The 19,990-nt window shown below is 46.4% G+C and overlaps 1 long non-coding RNA gene across 1 annotated transcript in view; it reads right to left on the reverse strand.

Annotated features, from left to right (window-relative positions):
• The window catches only part of LOC134602732 (uncharacterized), a 154,074-nt gene that overhangs the window by 95,223 nt on the left and 38,861 nt on the right, over positions 1 to 19,990 (reverse strand). The window lies entirely within an intron of this gene.

The raw sequence follows: 19,990 nt of genomic DNA on the forward strand, positions 1-19,990 counted from the left end.
CGGCTCTGTCAGTCCTTCCTTCAGCGTGTGCTCTCCAGAACTGTTACAGTGCACATTGCCAATCATATCTGGTGTCTCTATAGCGTGCTTTTACAAAGAAAAAAGGTTTCCAGTGTAAGCTAATAGCAGCCAGTCAGTGTCCTTCAAGCGGCTCTGTCAGTCCTTCCTTCAGCGTGTGCTCTCCAGAACTGTTACAGTGCACATTGCCACTCATATCTGGTGTCTCTATAGCGTGCTTTTACAAAGAAAAAAGGTTTCCAGTGTAAGCTAATAGCAGCCAGTCAGTGTCCTTCAAGCGGCTCTGTCAGGCCTACAGTCTGTGCTCTCTAGAACTGTTACAGTGGACATTGCCAATCATATCTGGTGTCTCTATAGCGTGCATTTAAAACCAACATGTTTTTTTCACTCTTATAGATTGAATAGCAGTTACTTGTCTTCAAGCGGGTGTGTCAGGCCTACAGTGTGTGCTCTGCAGAACTGTTACAGTGCACATTGCCACTCATATCTGGTGTCTCTATAGCATGCTTTTACAAAGAAAAAAGGTTTCCAGTGTAAGCTAATAGCAGCCAGTCAGTGTCCTTCAAGCGGCTCTGTCAGTCCTTCCTTCAGCGTGTGCTCTCCAGAACTGTTACAGTGCACATTGCCACTCATATCTGGTGTCTCTATAGCGTGCTTTTACAAAGAAAAAAGGTTTCCAGTGTAAGCTAATAGCAGTCAGTCAGTGTCCTTCAAGCGGCTCTGTCAGTCCTTCCTTCAGCGTGTGATCTCCAGAACTGTTACAGTGCACATTGCCAATCCTATCTGGTGTCTCTATAGCGTGCATTTAAAACCAAACATTTTTTTCACTGTTATAGATTGATTAGCAGTTACTTGTCTTCAAGCGGGTGTGTCAGGCCTACAGTGTGTGCTCCCCAGAACTGTTACAGTGCACATTACCAATCATATTTGGTGTCTCTATAGCGTGCTTTTACAAAGAAAAAAGGTTTCCAGTGTAAGCTAATAGCAGCCAGTCAGTGTCCTTCAAGCGGCTCTGTCAGGCCTACAGTGCGTGCTCTCCAGAACTGTTACAGTACACATTGCCAATCATATCTGGTGTCTCTATAGCGTGCATTTAAAACCAACATTTTTTTTTCACTGTTATAGATTGAATAGCAGTTACATGTCTTCAAGCGGTTGTGTCAGGCCTACAGTGTGTGCTCTGCAGAACTGTTACAGTGCACATTGCCACTCATATCTGGTGTCTCTATAGCATGCTTTTACAAAGAAAAAAGGTTTCCAGTGTAAGCTAATAGCAGCCAGTCAGTGTCCTTCAAGCGGCTTTGTCAGTCCTTCCTTCAGCGTGTGCTCTCCAGAACTGTTACAGTGCACATTGCCAATCATATCTGGTGTCTCTATAGCGTGCTTTTACAAAGAAAAAAGGTTTCCAGTGTAAGCTAATAGCAGCCAGTCAGTGTCCTTCAAGTGGCTCTGTCAGTCCTTCCTTCAGCGTGTGCTCTCCAGAACTGCTACAGCGCACATTGCCAATCATATCTGGTGTCTCTATAGCGTGCTTTTACAAAGAAAAAAGGTTTCCAGTGTAAGCTAATAGCAGCCAGTCAGTGTCCTTCAAGCGGCTCTGTCAGTCCTTCCTTCAGCGTGTGCTCTCCAGAACTGTTACAGTGCACATTGCCAATCATATCTGGTGTCTCTATAGCGTGCATTTAAAACCAAATTTTTTTTTCACCGTTATAGATTGAATAGCAGTTACTTGTCTTCAAGCGGGTGTGTCAGGCCTACAGTGTGTGCTCTCCAGAACTGTTACAGTGCACATTGCCACTCATATCTGGTGTCTCTATAGCGTGCTTTTACAAAGAAAAAAGGTTTCCAGTGTAAGCTAATAGCAGCCAGTCAGTGTCCTTCAAGCGGCTCTGTCAGTCCTTCCGTCAGCGTGTGCTCTCCAGAACTGTTACAGTGCACATTGCCAATCATATCTGGTGTCTCTATAGCGTGCATTTAAAACCAAAATATTTTTTTTCACTGTTATAGATTGAATAGCAGTTACTTGTCTTCAAGCGGGTGTGTCAAGCCTACAGTGTGTGCTCTGCAGAACTGTTACAGTGCACATTGCCACTCATATCTGGTGTCTCTATAGCGTGCTTTTACAAAGAAAAAAGGTTTCCATTGTAAGCTAATAGCAGCCAGTCAGTGTCCTTCAAGCGGCTCTGTCAGTCCTTCCTTCAGCGTGTGCTCTCCAGAACTGTTACAGTGCACATTGCCAATCCTATCTGGTGTCTCTATAGCGTGCATTTAAAACCAACATTTTTTTTCACTGTTATAGATTGAATAGCAGTTACTTGTCTTCAAGCGGGTGTGTCAGGCCTACAGTGTGTGCTCTCCAGAACTGTTACAGTGCACATTGCCAATCATATTTGGTGTCTCTATAGCGTGCTTTTACAAAGAAAAAAGGTTTCCAGTGTAAGCTAATAGCAGCCAGTCAGTGTCCTTCAAGCGGCTCTGTCAGTCCTTCCTTCAGCGTGTGCTCTCCAGAACTGTTACAGTGCACATTGCCAATCATATCTATAGCGTGCTTTTACAAAGAAAAAAGGTTTCCAGTGTAAGCTAATAGCAGCCAGTCAGTGTCCTTCAAGCGGCTCTGTCAGTCCTTCCTTCAGCGTGTGCTCTCCAGAACTGTTACAGTGCACATTGCCACTCATATCTGGTGTCTCTATAGCGTGCTTTTACAAAGAAAAAAGGTTTCCAGTGTAAGCTAATAGCAGCCAGTCAGTGTCCTTCAAGCGGCTCTGTCAGGCCTACAGTCTGTGCTCTCTAGAACTGTTACAGTGGACATTGCCAATCATATCTGGTGTCTCTATAGCGTGCATTTAAAACCAACATGTTTTTTTCACTCTTATAGATTGAATAGCAGTTACTTGTCTTCAAGCGGGTGTGTCAGGCCTACAGTGTGTGCTCTGCAGAACTGTTACAGTGCACATTGCCACTCATATCTGGTGTATCTATAGCATGCTTTTACAAAGAAAAAAGGTTTCCAGTGTAAGCTAATAGCAGCCAGTCAGTGTCCATCAAGCGGCTCTGTCAGTCCTTCCTTCAGCGTGTGCTCTCCAGAACTGTTACAGTGCACATTGCCACTCATATCTGGTGTCTCTATAGCGTGCTTTTACAAAGAAAAAAGGTTTCCAGTGTAAGCTAATAGCAGTCAGTCAGTGTCCTTCAAGCGGCTCTGTCAGTCCTTCCTTCAGCGTGTGATCTCCAGAACTGTTACAGTGCACATTGCCAATCCTATCTGGTGTCTCTATAGCGTGCATTTAAAACCAAACATTTTTTTCACTGTTATAGATTGATTAGCAGTTACTTGTCTTCAAGCGGGTGTGTCAGGCCTACAGTGTGTGCTCCCCAGAACTGTTACAGTGCACATTGCCAATCATATTTGGTGTCTCTATAGCGTGCTTTTACAAAGAAAAAAGGTTTCCAGTGTAAGCTAATAGCAGCCAGTCAGTGTCCTTCAAGCGGCTCTGTCAGTCCTTCCTTCAGCGTGTGCTCTCCAGAACTGTTACAGTGCACATTGCCAATCATATCTGGTGTCTCTATAGCGTGCTTTTACAAAGAAAAAAGGTTTCCAGTGTAAGCTAATAGCAGCCAGTCAGTGTCCTTCAAGCGGCTCTGTCAGTCCTTCCTTCAGCGTGTGCTCTCCAGAACTGTTACAGTGCACATTGCCACTCATATCTGGTGTCTCTATAGCGTGCTTTTACAAAGAAAAAAGGTTTCCAGTGTAAGCTAATAGCAGCCAGTCAGTGTCCTTCAAGCGGCTCTGTCAGGCCTACAGTGTGTGCTCTCTAGAACTGTTACAGTGCACATTGCCAATCATATCTGGTGTCTCTATAGCGTGCATTTAAAACCAACATTTTTTTTTCACTCTTATAGATTGAATAGCAGTTACTTGTCTTCAAGCGGGTGTGTCAGGCCTACAGTGTGTGCTCTGCAGAACTGTTACAGTGCACATTGCCACTCATATCTGGTGTCTCTATAGCATGCTTTTACAAAGAAAAAAGGTTTCCAGTGTAAGCTAATAGCAGCCAGTCAGTGTCTTTCAAGCGGCTCTGTCAGTCCTTCCTTCAGCGTGTGCTCTCCAGAACTGTTACAGTGCACATTGCCACTCATATCTGGTGTCTCTATAGCGTGCTTTTACAAAGAAAAAAGGTTTCCAGTGTAAGCTAATAGCAGCCAGTCAGTGTCCTTCAAGCGGCTCTGTCAGTCCTTCCTTCAGCGTGTGCTCTCCAGAACTGTTACAGTGCACATTGCCAATCATATCTGGTGTCTATATAGCGTGCATTTAAAACCAAAATATTTTTTTTCACTGTTATAGATTGAATAGCAGTTACTTGTCTTCAAGCGGGTGTGTCAGGCCTACAGTGTGTGCTCTGCAGAACTGTTACAGTGCACATTGCCACTCATATCTGGTGTCTCTATAGCGTGCTTTTACAAAGAAAAAAGGTTTCCAGTGTAAGCTAATAGCAGCCAGTCAGTGTCCTTCAAGCGGCTCTGTCCGGCCTACAGTGTGTGCTCTCCAGAACTGTTACAGTGCACATTGCCAATCATATCTGGTGTCTCTATAGCGTGCTTTTACAAAGAAAAAAGGTTTCCAGTGTAAGCTAATAGCAGCCAGTCAGTGTCCTTCAAGCGGCTCTGTCAGTCCTTTCTTCAGTGTGTGCTCTCCAGAACTGTTACAGTGCACATTGCCAATCATATCTGGTGTCTCTATAGCGTGCTTTTACAAAGAAAAAAGGTTTCCAGTGTAAGCTAATAGCAGCCAGTCAGTGTCCTTCAAGCGGCTCTGTCAGTCCTTCCTTCAGCGTGTGCTCTCCAGAACTGTTACAGTGCACATTGCCAATCATATCTGGTGTCTCTATAGCGTGCTTTTATAAAGAAAAAAGGTTTCCAGTGTAAGCTAATAGCAGCCAGTCAGTGTCCTTCAAGCGGCTCTGTCAGGCCTACAGTGTGTGCTCTCTAGAACTGTTACAGTGCACATTGCCAATCCTATCTGGTGTCTCTATAGCGTGCATTTAAAACGAAAAAATTTTTTTCACTGTTATAGATTGAATAGCAGTTACTTGTCTTCAAGCGGGTGTGTCAGGCCTACAGTGTGTGCTCTCCAGAACTGTTACAGTGCACATTGACAATCATATCTGGTGTCTCTATAGCGTGCTTTTACAAAGAAAAAAGGTTTCCAGTGTAAGCTAATAGCAGCCAGTCAGTGTCCTTCAAGCGGCTCTGTCAGTCCTTCCTTCAGCGTGTGCTCTCCAGAACTGTTACAGTGCACATTGCCAATCATATCTGGTGTCTCTACAGCGCTCTTTTGCAAAGAAAAAAGGTTTCCAGTGTAAGCTAATAGCAGCCAGTCAGTGTCCTTCAAGCGGCTCTGTCAGTCCTTCCTTCAGCGTGTGCTCTCCAGAACTGTTACAGTGCACATTGCCACTCATATCTGGTGTCTCTATAGCGTGCTTTTACAAAGAAAAAAGGTTTCCAGTGTAAGCTAATAGCAGCCAGTCAGTGTTCTTCAAGCGGCTCTGTCAGGCCTACAGTGTGTGCTCTCTAGAACTGTTACAGTGGACATTGCCAATCATATCTGGTGTCTCTATAGCGAGCATTTAAAACCAACATTTTTTTTTCACTCTTATAGATTGAATAGCAGTTACTTGTCTTCAAGCGGGTGTGTCAGGCCTACAGTGTGTGCTCTGCAGAACTGTTACAGTGCACATTGCTACTCATATCTGGTGTCTCTATAGCATGCTTTTACAAAGAAAAAAGGTTTCCAGTGTAAGCTAATAGCAGCCAGTCAGTGTCCTTCAAGCGGCTCTGTCAGTCCTTCCTTCAGCGTGTGCTCTCCAGAAATGTTACAGTGCACATTGCCACTCATATCTGGTGTCTCTATAGCGTGCTTTTACAAAGAAAAAAGGTTTCCAGTGTAAGCTAATAGCAGCCAGTCAGTGTCCTTCTAGCGGCTCTGTCAGTCCTTCCTTCAGCGTGTGCTCTCCAGAACTGTTACAGTGCACATTGCCAATCATATCTGGTGTCTCTATAGCGTGCATTTAAAACCAAAATATTTTTTTTCACTGTTATAGATTGAATAGCAGTTACTTGTCTTCAAGCGGGTGTGTCAGACCTACAGTGTGTGCTCTGCAGAACTGTTACAGTGCACATTGCCACTCATATCTGGTGTCTCTATAGCGTGCTTTTACAAAGAAAAAAGGTTTCCATTGTAAGCTAATAGCAGCCAGTCAGTGTCCTTCAAGCGGCTCTGTCAGTCCTTCCTTAAGCGTGTGATCTCCAGAACTGTTACAGTGCACATTGCCAATCATATCTGGTGTCTCTATAGCGTGCTTTTAAAACCAAAATATTTTTTTTCACTGTTATAGATTGAATAGCAGTTACTTGTCTTCAAGCGGGTGTGTCAGGCCTACAGTGTGTGCTCTGCAGAACTGTTACAGTGCACATTGCCACTCATATCTGGTGTCTCTATAGCGTGCTTTTACAAAGAAAAAAGGTTTCCATTGTAAGCTAATATCAGCCAGTCAGTGTCCTTCAAGCGGCTCTGTCAGTCCTTCCTTCAGCGTGTGCTCTCCAGAACTGTTACAGTGCACATTGCCAATCATATCTGGTGTCTCTATAGCGTGCTTTTACAAAGAAAAAAGGTTTCCAGTGTAAGCTAATAGCAGCCAGTCAGTGTCTTTCAAGCGGCTCTGTCCGGCCTACAGTGTGTGCTCTCCAGAACTGTTACAGTCACATTGCCACTCATATCTGGTGTCTCTATAGTGTGCTTTTACAAAGAAAAAAGGTTTCCAGTGTAAGCTAATAGCAGCCAGTCAGTGTCCTTCAAGCGGCTCTGTCAGTCCTTCCTTCAGCGTGTGCTCTCCAGAACTGTTACAGTGCACATTGCCAATCATATCTGGTGTCTCTATAGCGTGCTTTTACAAAGAAAAAAGGTTTCCAGTGTAAGCTAATAGCAGCCAGTCAGTGTCCTTCATTCGGCTCTGTCAGTCCTTCCTTCAGTGTGTGCTCTCCAGAACTGTTACAGTGCACATTGCCAATCATATCTGGTGTCTCTATAGCGTGCTTTTATAAAGAAAAAAGGTTTCCAGTGTAAGCTAATAGCAGCCAGTCAGTATCCTTCAAGCGGCTCTGTCAGGCCTACAGTGCGTACTCTCCAGAACTGTTACAGTACACATTGCCAATCATATCTGGTGTCTCTATAGCGTGCATTTAAAACCAACATTTTTTTTTCACTGTTATAGATTGAATAGCAGTTACATGTCTTCAAGCGGTTGTGTCAGGCCTACAGTGTGTGCTCTGCAGAACTGTTACAGTGCACATTGCCACTCATATCTGGTGTCTCTATAGCATGCTTTTACAAAGAAAAAAGGTTTCCATTGTAAGCTAATAGCAGCCAGTCAGTGTCCTTCAAGCGGCTCTGTCAGTCCTTCCTTCAGCGTGTGCTCTCTAGAACTGTTACAGTGCACATTGCCAATCATATCTGGTGTCTCTATAGCGTGCTTTTACAAAGAAAAAAGGTTTCCAGTGTAAGCTAATAGCAGCCAGTCAGTGTCCTTCAAGCGGCTCTGTCAGTCCTTCCTTCAGCGTGTGCTCTCTAGAACTGTTACAGGGCACATTGCCAATCATATCTGGTGTCTCTATAGCGTGCATTTAAAACCACATTTTTTTTTCACCGTTATAGATTGAATAGCAGTTACTTGTCTTCAAGCGGGTGTGTCAGGCCTACAGTGTGTTCTCTCCAGAACTGTTACAGTGCACATTGCTATTCATATCTGGTGTCTCTATAGCGTGCTTTTACAAAGAAAAAAGGTTTCCAGTGTAAGCTAATAGCAGCCAGTCAGTGTCCTTCAAGCGGCTCTGTCAGTCCTTCCTTCAGCGTGTGCTCTCCAGAACTGTTACAGTGCACATTGCCAATCCTATCTGGTGTCTCTATAGCGTGCATTTAAAACCACATTTTTTTTTTCACTGTTATAGATTGAATAGCAGTTACTTGTCTTCAAGCGGGTGTGTCAGGCCTACAGTGTGTGCTCTCCAGAACTGTTACAGTGCACATTGCCAATCATATCTGGTGTCTCTATAGCGTGCTTTTACAAAGAAAAAAGGTTTCCAGTGTAAGCTAATAGCAGCCAGTTAGTGTCCTTCAAGCGGCTCTGTCAGTCCTTCCTTCAGCGTGTGCTCTCCAGAACTGTTACAGTGCACATTGCCAATCATATCTGGTGTCTCTATAGTGTGCTTTTACAAAGAAAAAAGGTTTCCAGTGTAAGCTAATAGCAGCCAGTCAGTGTCCTTCAAGCGGCCCTGTCAGTCCTTCCTTCAGCGTGTGCTCTCCAGAACTGTTACAGTGCACATTGCCAATCATATCTTGTGTCTCTATAGCATGCTTTTACAAAGAAAAAAGGTTTCCAGTGTAAGCTAATAGCAGCCAGTCAGTGTCCTTCAAGCGGCTCTGTCAGGCCTACAGTGTGTGCTCTGCAGAACTGTTACAGTGCACATTGCCACTCATATCTGGTGTCTCTATAGCGTGCTTTTACAAAGAAAAAAGGTTTCCAGTGTAAGCTAATAGCAGCCAGTCAGTGTCCTTCAAGCTGCTCTGTCAGGCCTACAGTGTGTGCACTCCAGAACTGTTACAGTGCACATTGCCACTCATATCTGGTCTCACAGTAGCTTGCACGCATAGTACCACTAATCCCCCCAAAAATTACAGGCAGAGGCAGGCCACCCTGCAGGGGCCGTCGTGGTCGTGGTGCTGTGGTTCCCTTTTGCCCTAGAATAATGCCCAGTTTTCAGAAGCCACGTACCCTGAACTTGAAAAGTTCTGAGGACATAGTTGACTGGCTAACACAGGACACCCAATCTTCTACAGCCTCCGCTCGGAACCTTGACGGACCATCCTCCTCCAGCTTAGCTTCAGGCACCTCTCAAAATACCACTCACCCGCCTGCCGCCACCACCAAAACTAGCACCACAGCCGCTTTACTTGGCAGAGGAGTTATTCACACATCCGTTTGAAGAAATGAGTGATGCGCAACCATTATTGCCAGAGGATGTAGATAACAGGGATATGTCTCAGGCAGGCAGCATTAAACACATGGAGGTACGGTGTGATGATGATGATGTTGTACCCGCTGCTGCTTCCTTTTCTGAGTTGTCAGATACAAGCGAAGCGGTTGATGATGACGATGCGTCCATGGATTCCACGTGGGTGCCCGCTCGGCAAGAAGAAGAACAGGGCGAAAGTTCAGATGGGGAAACAGAGAGGAGGAGGAGACGAGTTGGAAGCAGGGGGGGGGTCGTCGCAAGGAGCTAGTGGCACAGTCAGACAGCATGCATCGGCACCCGGGGTCAGCCCGACAGCACGCCAATCAACGCATGCTGTGTCCACCACCAGAATGCCGTCATTGCAGAGCTCAGCAGTGTGGAATTTTTTTTGTGTGTCTGCCTCTGACAACAGCGATGCCATTTGCAACCTGTGTCAAAGGAAACTGAGTCGTGGGAGGTCCAACACCCACCTAGGTACAACTGCTTTGCGTAGGCACATGATCTCACATCACAAACGCCTATGGGATCAACACATGAGTACAAGCAGCACGCCTACTCTAAGCCGCCATCCTCCTCCTGGTCCAGCATCTTCAGACACGTCAACCACTGCTGTCCTCCTTGCCCCCTCTCAACCATCCGCCACTCCGTCTCCAGCCTTGAGCAGTTCCCGCTCCTCTGCCCACAGTCATGTGTCTGTCAAGGACATGTTTGAGCGTAAGAAGCTAATGTCACCAAGTCACCCCCTCGCCCAGCGTCTGACAGCTGGCTTGTCCGAACTATTAGCCCGCCAGCGTTTACCATACAATCTGGTTGAGTCTGAGGCGTTCAAAAAATTTGTAGCTATTGGGACACCGCAGTGGAAGGTACCCGGACGGAATTTATTTTCACAAAAGGCAATCCCCAACCTGTACTCGATTGTGCAAAAGGAAGTCATGGCATGTCTGGCACACAGTGTTGGGGCAAGGGTCCATCTGACCACTGATACCTGGTCTGCAAAGCATGGTCAGGGCAGGTATATCACCTACACTGCGCATTGGGTAAACCAATGACAAGCATGGAATGCGTGGAAACCGTCTGACAAGCATGGAATGCGTGGCATTGCAGAGGAGTTGGTGACACCGCCACGACTTGCAGGCAGTCCTGCTGCCACCTCCTCTACTCCTCCTACTCCATCCTCTTCCATAACCTCCTCGGCTGAGTCCTCTTCTGCTGCTGCGTCTTGCTCCACATCAACGGCACCCCCCCAGCTCCCCAGGTACTATTCCACATCCTGGATACGGCAGTGTCACGCCGTCTTGGGTTTGACTTGCTTGAAAGCAGAGAGTCACACCGGACGAGCACTCCTGTCTGCCCTGAACGCACAGGTGGAAAAGTGGCTGACTCCGCAGCAACTGGATATCGGCAAAGTGGTGTGTGACAACGGAAAAAATTTGATAGCGGCATTGAAGTTGGGCAAGTTGACACATGTGCCGTGCATGGCACATGTGTGTAATCTGATCATACAACGCTTTGTACATAAGTACACAGGCTTACAGGACGTCCTGAAGCAGGCCAGGAAGGTGTGTGGCCATTTCAGGCGTTCCTACACGGCCTTGGCTCACTTTGCCGATATCCAGCGTCGAAACAACATGCCAGTGAGGCGCTTGATTTGCGACAGCCCTACACGTTGGAATTCAACACTCCTAATGTTTGACCGCCTGCTCCAACAAGAAAAAGCTGTTAATGAATATTTGTATGACCGGGGTGCTAGGACAGCCTCTGGGGAGCTGGGAATTTTTTGCCACGTTACTGGATGCTCATGCGCAATGCCTGTAGGCTCATGCGTCCTTTTGAGGAGGTGACAAACCTAGTCAGTCACACCGAAGGCACCATCAGCGACATCATACGATTTGTTTTCTTCCTGGAGCGTGCCCTGCGAAGAGTGCTGGATCAGGCCGTAGATGAGCGTGAAGAGGAAGAGGAAGAGTTGTGGTCACCATCACCACCAGAAACAGCCTTATCAACATCGCTTGCTGGACCTGCGGCAACGCAGGAAGAGGATTGTGAGGAAGAGGAGTCAGAGGAGGAATGTGGCTTTGAGGAGGAGGAGGAGCAAGACCAAACACAACAGGCATCCCAGGGTGCTCGTTGTCACCTATCTGGTACCCGTGGTGTTGTACGTGGCTGGGGGGAAGAACATACCTTCAATGACATCAGTGAGGAGGAGGAACGGGAAATGAGTAGCTCGGCATCCAACCTTGTGCAAATGGGGTCTTTCATGCTCTCCTGCCTGTTGAGGGACCCTCGTATAAAAAGGCTGAAGGAGAACGGCCTGTACTGGGTGTCCACGCTACTAGACCCCCGGTATAAGCAGAAAGTGGCGGAAATGTTACCGAATTACAACAAGTCGGAAAGGATGCAGCATTTGCTAAATAAATTAAAAAGTATGCTTTACACAGCGTATAAAGGTGATGTCACAGCACAACGGGAATCTAACAGGGGGAGAGGTGGAAGTCATCCTCATCCTCCCACGACCACGCCGGCAAGGACAGGACGCTTTAAAGACGTGTTGTTGATGGAGGACATGCGGACCTTTTTAAGTCCTACGCATCGCCACAGCCCTTCGGGATCCACCCTCAGAGAGCGACTCGACCGACAGGTAGCAGACTACCTCGCCTTAACTGCAGATATCGACACTCTGAGGAGCGATGAACCCCTTGACTACTGGGTGTGCAGGCTTGAACTGTGGCCTGAGCTATCCCAATTTGCGATAGAACTTCTGTCCTGCCCCGCTTCAAGTGTCCTGTCAGAAAGGACCTTCAGTGCAGCAGGAGGTATTGTCACTGAGAAGAGAAGTCACCTAGGTCAAAAAAGTCTAGATTACCTCACCTTTATTAAGATGAATGAGGGATGGATCCCGAAGGGACTGACACTGGGCGATACATTCGATTAAAAAAGGCCTGATGAGATGAGCTGCCTTGGGCTAAAAATGGTCCACACACTGCTGTATTTTAGCTCTGAATGACGTTTGACTTGCGTGACTTATCCGCCACCAACTAGGGTTCAAGCCGCCATGTTTTAGGGCACTTTCTGCCTGTGAAACAAACATCAATTTTTCTGGCCGCTGCTACAGCAGCGGCTGCAACAATACCAAATTTTTCAGGCATGTGTACATGCCTAATTTTTAGGCCCACTGGTGCAGCACTGTGGCTTCAAAAACCAAACAAAAAAAAAATCCTCCAAGATGGCACCAATATACCAGTGGTCTAAGCATCTTCCAACCTTGGCCTAAAAAGGGGAGGTGATTCCACAATTAAAAATCGCTGCCATATACACGTCCACTGATAGGAGACGCGGAAGGTATTAAACTGATCAGAACAATACTAAACTCACCACTCCTATCTGGTGGCACATTAGCTTGCCCGCGCAGTGCCCCAAATTTCAAGTAAGAGGACCGACCAAGCATCTTCCTCCATCTCCCTGTTACAGAAATCACTGCCATATCCATAGAAATTGTACATAATATCCAGGAGAGTTTTACAGGGCCAAATCTTGTCGCCTGTTGAAAGAGGTGACCTTGCTCGGGTCCCAGGTGTGCGGTTCCTAAAATGGCTGCCATATACACGTCCACTGATAGGAGAAGCGGAAGGTATTAAACTGATATGAACATTTACTAAACTCACCACTCCGAGTGCTGTTATTTATTTAAATTTTTTGTGGTGAGGCTTTACAGGACAGAGTGCTTCTCCACGGGACATGTTAACTCACGGGCAGCTGGCTCATCAAGGAACCAGAACAGCTTTAACGAGCAGCTTGAACGGTGTCCCAATAGCTTGCATTTAAAAACCTGTTAAATGTTATAATAACGTCAGATTGCTTTGCAGCAGGATATCCTTCCAGAAGAGATGTATTTGACAAAATGTTGTAATACCTTTAGTAAAAATTAGTGGAAAAAATAAACCACAAGCAGGGTACAAATGGCTAATTAAAACTAAGGATTCCAGGATTAACCATGTTTTAGAGAAGGAGATCCCACCAAAAAAAAAAAACACCTTGTTCGATTCTAGAAACCTGGTGTGTATGGTAATCTGACCCAAGTCAATGAGGCAAAACTGCAGATGGAGGAAACATGCGAACTCACAGGTTACATTAGCACCACCACTCAAAAAACACTGAATAAACAGACGCAGAACTGTAGCCGTCTCTATATTTTAAAGTAAATTAAGTCATACAATTCACCACCCTCATTTTCTAAAAGGGGAAAAATTACTATGGGTCACTTTACCACCAGTGAAGTTCAGCCCACCCCCGGCTCCAACCAAGTGACTGAAATCCTCCAAGATGGCACCAATATACCAGTGGTCTAAGCATCTTCCCACCTTGGCCTAAAAAGGGGAGATGATTCCACAATTAAAAATCGCTGCCATATACACGTCCACTGATAGGAGACGCGGAAGGTATTAAACTGATCAGAACAATACTAAACTCACCACTCCTATCTGGTGGCACATTAGCTTGCCCGCGCAGTACCCCAAATTTCAAGTAAGAGGACCGACCAAGCATCTTCTTCCATCTCCCTGTTACAGAAATCACTGCCATATCCATAGAAATTGTACATAATATCCAGGAGAGTTTTACAGGGCCAAATCTTGTCGCCTGTTGAAAGAGGTGACCTTGCTCGGGTCCCAGGTGTGCGGTTCCTAAAATGGCTGCCATATACACGTCCACTGATAGGAGAAGCGGAAGGTATTAAACTGATATGAACATTTACTAAACTCACCACTCCGAGTGCTGTTATTTATTTAAATTTTTTGTGGTGAGGCTTTACAGGACAGAGTGCTTCTCCACGGGACATGTTAACTCACGGGCAGCTGGCTCATCAAGGAACCAGAACAGCTTTAACGAGCAGCTTGAACGGTGTCCCAATAGCTTGCATTTAAAAACCTGTTAAATGTTATAATAACGTCAGATTGCTTTGCAGCAGGATATCCTTCCAGAAGAGATGTATTTGACAAAATGTTGTAATACCTTTAGTAAAAATTAGTGGAAAAAATAAACCACAAGCAGGGTACAAATGGCTAATTAAAACTAAGGATTCCAGGATTAACCATGTTTTAGAGAAGGAGATCCCACCAAAAAAAAAAAACACCTTGTTCGATTCTAGAAACCTGGTGTGTATGGTAATCTGACCCAAGTCAATGAGGCAAAACTGCAGATGGAGGAAACATGCGAACTCACAGGTTACATTAGCACCACCACTCAAAAAACACTGAATAAACAGACGCAGAACTGTAGCCGTCTCTATATTTTAAAGTAAATTAAGTCATACAATTCACCACCCTCATTTTCTAAAAGGGGAAAAATTACTATGGGTCACTTTACCACCAGTGAAGTTCAGCCCACCCCCGGCTCCAACCAAGTGACTGAAATCCTCCAAGATGGCACCAATATACCAGTGGTCTAAGCATCTTCCCACCTTGGCCTAAAAAGGGGAGATGATTCCACAATTAAAAATCGCTGCCATATACACGTCCACTGATAGGAGACGCGGAAGGTATTAAACTGATCAGAACAATACTAAACTCACCACTCCTATCTGGTGGCACATTAGCTTGCCCGCGCAGTACCCCAAATTTCAAGTAAGAGGACCGACCAAGCATCTTCTTCCATCTCCCTGTTACAGAAATCACTGCCATATCCATAGAAATTGTACATAATATCCAGGAGAGTTTTACAGGGCCAAATCTTGTCGCCTGTTGAAAGAGGTGACCTTGCTCGGGTCCCAGGTGTGCGGTTCCTAAAATGGCTGCCATATACACGTCCACTGATAGGAGAAGCGGAAGGTATTAAACTGATATGAACATTTACTAAACTCACCACTCCGAGTGCTGTTATTTATTTAAATTTTTTGTGGTGAGGCTTTACAGGACAGAGTGCTTCTCCACGGGACATGTTAACTCACGGGCAGCTGGCTCATCAAGGAACCAGAGCAGCTTGAACGAGGTGACCTTGCTCGGGTCCCAGGAGTGCGGTTCCTAAAATGGCTGCCATATACACGTCCACTGATAGGAGACGCGGAAGGTATTAAACTGATATGAACAATACTCCACTCCTATCAGTAGGTCCCCCCCCATTGTGATTTATGCCCCCCACCCACCGCACAGGGGTGGGGGCCGGGGGGGAGGAAAGTAGGTCCCCCCCATTGTGATTTATGGCCCCTACCCACCGCGCAGGGGTGGGGGCCGGGGGGGGAGGACAGTAGGTCCCCCCATTGTGATTTATGGCCCCCACCCACCACGCAGGGGTGGGGGCCGGGGGGGGAGGACAGTAGGTCCCCCATTGTGATTTATGGCCCCCACCCACCGCGCAGGGTTGGGGGAGGACAGTAGCTCCCCCCAGTGTGTATCAGGGTCCCTGAGGACAGGTGGCAATCCATACCTGCCAAGTGACCATATGTAGGGGGAACAGTCCCTATTCTGCTCTGTGTCAGTGTGTATCAGGGGCTTTGAGGACGGGAAACAGTCTCTATTCTGCTCTGTGTCAGTGTGTATCATGGGCTTTGAGGACGGGGAACAGTCTCTATTCTGCTCTGTGTCAGTGTGTATCAGGGGCTTTGAGGACAGGTGTCAATCCATATCTGCCAAGTGACCCTATGTAGGGGTAACAGTCTCTATTCTGCTCTGTGTCAGTGTGTATCATGGTCTCTGTGGACGGGGAACAGTCTCTATTCTGCTCTGTGTCAGTGTGTATCATGGTCTCTGTGGACGGGGAACAGTCTCTATTCTGCTCTGTGTCAGTGTGTATCAGGGGTTTTGAGCACAGGTGTCAATCCATATCTGCCAAGTGACCCTATGTAGGGGGAACAGTCTCTATTCTGCTCTGTGTGAGGAGGAGGAACGGGAAATGAGTAGCTCGGCATCCAACCTTGTGCAAATGGGGTCTTTCATGCTGTCGTGCCTGTTGAGGGACCCTCGTATAAAAAGGCTGAAGGAGAACGACCTGTGCTGGGTGTCCACGCTACTAGACCCCCGGTCTCTATTCTGCTCTGTGTCAGTGTGTATCATGGTCTCTGAGGATGGGGCACAGTCTCTATTCTGCTCTGTGTCAGTGTGTATCCGGGGTTTTGAGGACAGTTGTCAATCCATATCTGCCAAGTGACCCTATGTAGGGGTAACAGTCTCTAATCTGCTCTGTGTCAGTGTGTATCAGGAGTTTTGAGGACAGGTGTCAATCCATATCTGCCAAGTGACCCTATGTAGGGGGAACAGTCTCTATTCTGATCTGTGTGAGGAGGAGGAACGGAAAATGAGTAGCTCAGCATCCAACCTTGTGCAAATGGGGTCTTTCATGCTGTCGTGCCTGTTGAGGGACCCTCGTATAAAAAGGCTGAAGGAGAACGACCTGTGCTGGGTGTCCACGCTACTAGACCCCCGGTATCTATTCTGCTCTGTGTCGGTGTGTATCATGGTCTCTGAGGACGGGGAACAGTCTCTATTCTGCTCTGTGTCAGTGTGTATCAGGGGTTTTGAGGACAGGTGTCAATCCATATCTGCCAAGTGACCCTATGTAGGGGTAACAGTCTCTATTCTGCTCTGTGTCAGTGTGTATCATGGTCTCTGTGGACGGGGAACAGTCTCTATTCTGCTCTGTGTCAGTGTGTATCAGGGGCTTTGAGGACGGGTGTCAATCCATATCTGCCAAGTGACCCTATGTAGGGGGAACAGTCTCTATTCTGCTCTGTGTCAGTGTGTATCATGGTCTCTGAGGACGGGGAACAGTCTCTATTCTGCTCTGTGTCAGTGTGTATCAGGGGTTTTGAGGACAGGTGTCAATCCATATCTGCCAAGGGACCCCATGTAGGGGGAACAGTCTCTATTCTGCTCTGTGTCAGTGTGTATGTATCAGGGATCATTAGGATAGGTGTCAATCCATATCTGCCAAGTGACCCTATGTAGGGGTAACAGTCTCTATTCTGCTCTGTGTCAGTGTGTATCAGGGGCTTTGAGGACGGGGAACAGTCTCTATTCTGCTCTGTGTCAGTGTGTATGTATCAGGGATAATTAGGATAGGTGTCAATCCATATCTGCCAAGTGACCCTATGTAGGGGTAACAGTGTCTATTCTGCTCTGTGTCAGTGTGTATCAGGGGCTTTGAGGACGGGGAACAGTCTCTATTCTGCTCTGTGTCAGTGTGTATCAGGGGCTTTGAGGACAGGTGTCAATCCATATCTGCCAAGTGACCCTATGTAGGGGTAACAGTCTCTATTCTGCTCTGTGTCAGTGTGTATCATGGTCTCTGTGGACGGGGAACAGTCTCTATTCTGCTCTGTATCAGTGTGTATCAGGGGCTTTGAGGACAGGTGTCTATCCATATCTGCCAAGTGACCCTATGTAGGGGTAACAGTCTCTATTCTGCTCTGTGTCAGTGTGTATCAGGGATCATTAGGATAGGTGTCAATCCATATCTGCCAAGTGACCCTATGTAGGGGGAACAGTCCCTATTCTGCTCTGTGTCCGTGTGCATCAGGGGCTCTGAGGACGGGGAACAGTCCCTATTCTGCTCTGTGTCAGTGTGTATCAGGGGTTTTGAGGACAGGTGTCAATCCATATCTGCCAAGTGACCCTATGTAGGAGGAACAGTCCCTATTCTGCTCTGTGTCAGTGTGTATCAGGGGTTTTGAGGACAGGTGTCAATCCATATCTGCCAAGTGACCCTATGTAGGGGTAACAGTCTCTATTCTGCTCTGTGTGAGGAGGAGGAACGGGAAATGAGTAGCTCGGCATCCAACCTTGTGCAAATGGGGTCTTTCATGCTGTTGTGCCTGTTGAGGGGCCCTCGTATAAAAAGGACTGAATGGAGAACGACCTGTGCTGGGTGTCCACGCTACTAGACCCCCGGTATAAGCAGACAGTGGCGTAAATGTTACCGAATTACAAGTCGGAAAGGATGCAGCATTTGCAAAATAAATTAAAAAGTATGGTTTACACAGCGTATAAGGGTGATGTCACAGCACAACGGGAATCTAACAGGGGAAGAGGTGAAAGTCATCCTCCTCCTCCTCCCACGACCACGCCATATCTGCCAAGTGACCCTATGTAGGGGGAACAGTCCCTATTCTGCTCTGTGTCCGTGTGCATCAGGGTCTCTGAGGACAGGTGTCAATCCATATGTCAAGGTGTCAATATGTCATATGTCAGGTGTCAATCCATATCCATTGCGATTTAGGAATGTTAGGTGATTTCTGCCCTTTATGGATTAAAAGCAGACTCTGCATCAACTGTGTAATTTTCCATGGGAGTTTTGCCATGGATCCCCCTCCGGCATGCCACAGTCCAGGTGTTAGTCCCCTTGAAACAACTTTCCCATCACTTTTGTGGCCAGAAAGAGTCCCTGTTGGTTTTAAAATTCGCCTGCCCATTGAAGTCAATGGCGGTTCGCGCGGTTCGCGAACATTTGAGAAAGTTACTTTCAGATGTTTGTCAGATGTTTATCTCGGCTATCGTGGCCAATTCTATGTGTATGTATATTTATGCACATCACAAATAAAGAATTAAAAAAAAAAAAAGCTTTCTGTCCCATTCGCCTGTTTGTTCGGCTTTTAAACTACCGAACTAAACCGACCACAAGCCCTGATTCTCTGGAACTATTTTGGGCATGGGACCATGCGTGCGGTCGGTCAAATGAATGACTTTTAGGAAATTCCTGAACCCCTGAACCGATCTGGGTGATTTATGGATATGTTGGTCACCCAGATCGGGGCTATCAGGGGATGTAACTTTTGTGGGAATTTTTGTGTTTTGAAACTTATTTTTGGGGTTTTATAAAAGTATATGTTTTTTTGTACCTGGAGATAATTGAGTTTAGTACAGTCCCTGACTCAATTATCTCCCAGTTACAGAGGAGGGATTAATCTATTTTGTTTGGGAGTGCCCTGGATCTGAGAGCCAATGTGATTGTGTATATGTTTATACTGTAGTTTGCTCTCAGGTCCAGAGGGGAGTGCCCCTTGCATGGGGTTTGTCATAAAAGGCCAGTGTGGCTACCAATAAATGAGTTCCTGCTTACCCTCAACATAGAGTCTCATCTAATGCTTGTTGGGAACCGCTATCACCAGCTCTTGTAAGAGCTATACAGCTATACCGACCTTGGGATTTAGAAAACATCACTCTGAATAGGGGGAAAGAACATGTCTGGTGGCAAAACCCCTCATCCTTTTTGGGTTGCCGCCACATTTGGTGGCACATGGTGGGGGTTCTTGTCCCCCAGAGAAGATGCTGATCTTCGATGCGGTAACCGTCTAGCGAATGGAGAGTCGCTATAAGCAACTGAAGCGATTCACCTTAACCCCTTAAGGACACATGACGTGTGTGACACGTCATAATTCCCTTTTATTGCAGAAGTTTGGTCCTTAAGGGGTTAAAGGATATCTTGGAGAGACGCGGATGAACGGCGAATAACCATCCTATGAGGGAGCTAATCTCCAAATTGCTGGAGATGGATCTTGCTAACACCTTATTATTATTATTATTATTATGATATTTATAGAGCGCCGTCAAATTCGGAAGCGCTTTACAATGGGTGGACGAACAGACATGTAGTTGTAACCAGACAAGTTGGACACATAGGAACAGAGGGGTTGAGGGCCCTGCTCAATGAGCTTAAATGCTAGAGGGAGTGGGGTAAAATGACACAAAAGGTAAGGATAGTATTAGACTAGTGATAGTTGCAGAAGAGGAATCAGTTGGGAGCTATTAACAGTTTAATTGATACGCTTTTATGAAGAAGTGGGTTTTTAACGATTTTTTAAGGAGTGGAGACTGGGTGAGCATCTAACGGAGGAGGGAAGCGAGTTCCACAGGAAAGGTGCAGCCCTCGAGAAATCTTGAAGGTGAGCATCAGAGGTGGGAGTACGGACAGAAGATAGATG

The sequence above is a fragment of the Pelobates fuscus genome, chromosome 3 (genome assembly GCF_036172605.1).
Source record: "Pelobates fuscus isolate aPelFus1 chromosome 3, aPelFus1.pri, whole genome shotgun sequence".
Taxonomy (NCBI): domain Eukaryota; kingdom Metazoa; phylum Chordata; class Amphibia; order Anura; family Pelobatidae; genus Pelobates; species Pelobates fuscus.